General features: G+C 43.8%; 1 pseudogene; it reads right to left on the bottom strand.

Moving 5' to 3' along the window:
• Positions 1-1298: 1298 nt before the first annotated feature.
• The window catches only part of LOC123485767, a 31142-nt pseudogene continuing 26889 nt past the window's right edge, over positions 1299-5551 (bottom strand).

Below are 5551 nucleotides of genomic sequence, written 5' to 3'. Positions count from 1 at the left end.
AGAGGGAGAGGGAGAGGGAAGGGAGAGGGAGAGGGAGAGGGAGAGGGAGAGGAGTAGAAATTGCACTGTATAGGGAATAGGGTGCCATTTGGGACACAAGCAGTGTTCTTTGTAGGTTCCCCAACATTACTATACGGGCAGTAGTTTATAATGACGAGGGTCCAGAGTAGGCTTGACCGATATACCGTATACCGGGGCATTTCAAAACTACCAACGGTATGATTTTCAATTACCGTAAAATGTTTTTTTTTTTATTATATGAATAATAATTTGAAATAGTGTCATTTGTGTGCACTTCCGGTAGTACCGTATACCTCAGTGTGTACAGAAATGGTATGAAGGTATGAAAATCTGGATACCGTCTAACCCTAGCCCAGAGGTTTCCCTGGTTTGGTTATGTCAGGAAAAACGCCTGTCCCGGTACATGCTGTATAGACTGTCAAAATTACCTTCATTTCAATAACACAACCACTGTGGTCCTGCTGCGAACGCTGCAGACCTCACACACCCCACCTAGTGGACACAGACAATCACTGCAGTCCAACTGTTAACCGGAGTGATCCAATGAAAAACAATCAATTCTATTCATTTCAATTCAATTCATTCATTCTAATTCCATGTTGTGAAACCTCCGCAAAGTACAAAATATACCTGCAGTCTGAACTCATAGAGTTAATTTAATTGGAAATGACATAACAGAACACATTAACAAGGTTTGGTGTGTGTAGCCCACCAGCCTCTCCCAGTCGTCTACAGACTACCAGAAAACAGGTTTAGAATAAATAACAGCTTCCTTTCTTCCTTCTTTCTCTCCTTCTTTCCCACAGTGCAAAACAGATGTATCAACAGGTTTAACGTGTTGCGTCAGGGAGAGACTTGATTGAATGGATAAAGTAATCCTTCTACCCCCTCCCCCCTTTACTCCAACCCCCCCCAAAAAACATAAAAAAAAATAAAAAAAACATTGTAAAGTGGTTATCCCACTGGCTATAAGGTGAATGCACCTATTTGTAAGTCGCTCTGGAGACGAGCGTCTGCTAAATGATGTAAATGTAAATGTAATTGAAGGGCCAGACCGTGAATGCCAACAGGTATAATGCATTATAGTGCATCTATATAAGCCCCTTATAATGCTTTATAAACTCATAACGTCTTTCTATAAGGCAACTTATCAACGGACTCAAACGGCATTGACAGTAACAGGTCAGGATCATTATAAAATGATAGAAAGACAAGATCATCTTACAAGTCTTATGAAGCATTATGACTGCCTTATGATGCATTATAGCCTGGGTGGAGCAGGCAGGGAGAGAGACGCTGTAGTTGTTATGCTGTTATGGTGAAAGTCAGACAGACTGCAGCGGTGAATGACAGGGAGCCCTGACCTTTAACCCCAGGAGTTTCAGAATGCATAGATGGGGTTCTCACAAGTAACTAGGCAACAGGTGACCAATGTAGTCTCTTGGTCGTGTGTGTGTGTGTGTGTGTGTGTGTGTGTGTGTGTGTGATAATAATAATAATAATAATAATAATAATAATAATAATGTGTGTGTATCATGTCTGAGCCAGTTGCATTTCCTCCAGCCCGTGCTTCCCCCAGGTGGTAGCGAGCCAAGTCCTTCCGAGTCACCAAACCCACAACCTTTGGAGAGAAGACAACCACAGGTTCCACTGACATCACAACCACAGGTTCCACTGACATCACACCCACAGGTTTCCACTGACATCACACCCACAGGTTCCACTGACATCACACCCACAGGTTCCACTGACATCACACCCACAGGTTCCACTGACATCACACCCACAGGTTCCACTGACATCACACCCACAGGTTCCACTGACATCACACCCACAGGTTCCACTGACATCACACCCACAGGTTCCACTGACATCACACCCACAGGTTCCACTGACATCACACCCACAGGTTCCACTGACATCACACCCACAGGTTCCACTGACATCACACCCACAGGTTTCCACTGACATCACACCCACAGGTTCCACTGACATCACACCCACAGGTTCCACTGACATCACACATCAGTCTACTTATTTTAACCCTAGTTGTTATTGTCTTATCTTTGCTGTTTTCACTTTCTTTTCTGTACAGCATCCTTCGTTTTTTCTAAAGGCGTTTTAAATTGAACAGAGCGGCTGCGGATCCCACTTTTTCGGTATCTTTAGGACACCACATTAAAAAGACCCGGTGCTTCCCGAAGCTTCTGCGCTACTCAGGCGAATGGTGCTCGTTTAATAAAGTTAGATAAAGCTGAATCAATGTCTGCAAGATCCCTGTAATGATCACAGTATTCTATAGAACACAACCCAATATAATAGCATCGTATGTTACTGGAGGACTAAAACACCACCAGCATTTCCCTCTCATGGGGCCGCCTCAAGGCAAAATACACAGGTAAGTAGGCTATGCTACAGCTAACATCATCTGCTCTACAATACACAGGTAGGTAGGCTATGCTACAGCTAACACCATCTGCTCTACAATACACAGGTAGGTAGGCTATGCTACAGCTAACATAATCTGCTCTACAATACACAGGTAGGTAGGCTATGCTACAGCTAACATCATCTGCTCTACAATACACAGGTAGGTAGGCTATGCTACAGCTAACATAATCTGCTCTACAATACACAGGTAGGTAGGCTATGCTACAGCTAACATCATCTGCTCTACAATACACAGGTAGGTAGGCTATGCTACAGCTAACACCATCTGCTCTACAATACACAGGTAGGTAGGCTATGCTACAGCTAACATCATCTGCTCTACAATACACAGGTAGGTAGGCTATGCTACAGCTAACACCATCTGCTCTACAATACACAGGTAGGTAGGTTATGCTACAGCTAACATCATCTGCTCTACAATACACAGGTAGGTAGGCTATGCTACAGCTAACACCATCTGCTCTACAATACACAGGTAGGTAGGCTATGCTACAGCTAACACCATCTGCTCTACAATACACAGGTAGGTAGGCTATGCTACAGCTAACACCATCTGCTCTACAATACACAGGTAGGTAGGCTATGCTACAGCTAACACCATCTGCTCTACAATACACAGGTAGGTAGGCTATGCTACAGCTAACACCATCTGCTCTACAATACACAGGTAGGTAGGCTATGCTACAGCTAACATCATCTGCTCTACAATACACAGTCAGGTAGGTAGGCTATGCTACAGCTAACACCATCTGCTCTACAATACACAGGTAGGTAGGCTATGCTACAGCTAACACCATCTGCTCTACAATACACAGGTAGGTAGGCTATGCTACAGCTAACACCATCTGCTCTACAATACACAGGTAGGTAGGCTATGCTACAGCTAACACCATCTGCTCTACAATACACAGGTAGGTAGGCTATGCTACAGCTAACATCATCTGCTCTAAATACACAGGTAGGTAGGCTATGCTACAGCTAACATCATCTGCTCTAAATACACAGGTAGGTAGGCTATGCTACAGCTAACATCATCTGCTCTACAATACACAGGTAGGTAGGCTATGCTACAGCTAACACCATCTGCTCTACAATACACAGGTAGGTAGGCTATGATAAACACTGTATGCTACTTCAAATCAACACTGTATAACTCAAGACCTAAATGCATATCCCCATGAAACTGACAGTATATCTCGAGAAGACCCAAATGCATATCCCCATGAAACTGACTGTATATCTCGAGAAGACCTAAATGCATATCCCCATGAAACTGACTGTATATCTCGAGAAGACCTAAATGCATATCCCCATGAAACTGACTGTATATATCTCGAGAAGACCTAAATGCATATCCCCATGAAACTGACTGTATATATCTCGAGAAGACCTAAATGCATATCCCCATGAAACTGACTGTATATATCTCGAGAAGACCTAAATGCATATCCCCATGAAACTGACTGTATATCTCGAGAAGACCTAAATGCATATCCCCATGAAACTGACCGAATGGTTACTCTGCTGCATGGATGTAGAACTTGAACAATGATCATTCCCGATTGAATGCTGGTGGTGTTTCAGTCTTCCAGTAAAGTTATACTATGCTATTATATTGGGTTGTGTTCTGTAGAATACTGTGATCATTATGTGATCTGGCAGACATTGATTCAGCTTGATCTAATGTTATTAAACAGCACCGTTATCCTGTGTCGCCTGTTCTCTACGCCTAAAGTGGAGCATATGCACAGAACGTGATCCACACATGCTCAGAAGCTTCAGGGAAGCTCGGGATCTTTTAATGCAGCGGACTAAAGATCCCGAAAAGTCAGATCTGCAGCCACAGCCTAATTGAATGTATTATTATTAGAGAACAAGGACTGGTCCCAAATAAAAAATAACAATATTGAATATATTCTATTAACACATAGAACATTATATTGTTGAACCTATACACACCAGCTTATATACTCTCACATGCATACACACAAGTAACTCACCCTGTTCTCATTGTCCACCACCACCAGGTGTCTGAGACCCAGAGCTCTGAACAACTTAAACACACGAGGAAGAGACGTCTCCTGGGAGGAGGAGGAGGGGGAGGGGGGGGGGGGGAGGAGGGGGAGAGAGAGAGGGGTGATGATGAAAAGTGTGTACTCTGTGTGCGTGTGTGTGTGTGTGTGTGTGTGTGTGCGCCGTGCGTGTGTGCGTGTGGTGCCTTCAGAAAGTATTCACACCCCCTGACGTTTTCCACATTTTGTTGTGTTACAGTTTTAAAAAATGACTAAATTCAGATTTCTGGTCACTGGCCTACACACAATACCCCATAATGTCAAAGTGGAATTATGTTTAGTAATTTGTACATATAATTACAAATGAAGAGTTGAAATGTCTTGTGTCAATATGTATTCAACCCCTTTGTTATGGCAAGCCTAAATAAGTTCAGGAGTAAAAATGTGCTTAACAAGTCACATAATAACTTGCATGGACTCACTCTGTGTGCAATAATAGTGTTTAACATGATTTTTCAATGACTACCTCATCTCTGCACCCCACACATACAATTATCTGTAAGGTCCCTCAATGAAGGCACGACAAAGTCTATTCCCCTCAGGAGACTGAAAAGATTTGGCATGGGTCCTCAGATCCTCAAAATTATACAGCTGCACCATCGAGCATCCTGACTGGTTGCATCACCGCCTGGTATGGCAACTGCTCGGCCTCCGACCGTAAGGGATCTACAGAGGGTAGTGCGTACGACCCAGTACATCACTGGGGGCCAAGCTTCCTGCCATCCAGGACCTCTATACCAGGCGGTGTCAGAGGAAGGCCCTCAAAATTGTCAAAGACTTTTGGACCAAGTCTAGGTCCAAAAGGCTTCTCAACAGCTTCTACCCCCAAGCCATCAGACTCCTAAACAGCTAAATCATGGCTACCCGGACTATTTGCACTGCCCCCCACCCCCCACCCCATATTTTTACGCTGCTGCTACTCTGTTAATTATTTATGCAGTCACTTTAACTCTACCCACATGTACATATTGCTTCAACTACCTCAACTAGCCGGTGCCCCCAAGCAC

The sequence above is a fragment of the Coregonus clupeaformis genome, unplaced genomic scaffold, assembly GCF_020615455.1.
Source record: "Coregonus clupeaformis isolate EN_2021a unplaced genomic scaffold, ASM2061545v1 scaf0843, whole genome shotgun sequence".
In the NCBI taxonomy this organism is placed as follows: domain Eukaryota; kingdom Metazoa; phylum Chordata; class Actinopteri; order Salmoniformes; family Salmonidae; genus Coregonus; species Coregonus clupeaformis.
The sequence above is the reverse complement of the archived record's forward strand: the minus strand, read 5'-3'. Positions and strand labels throughout refer to the sequence as shown.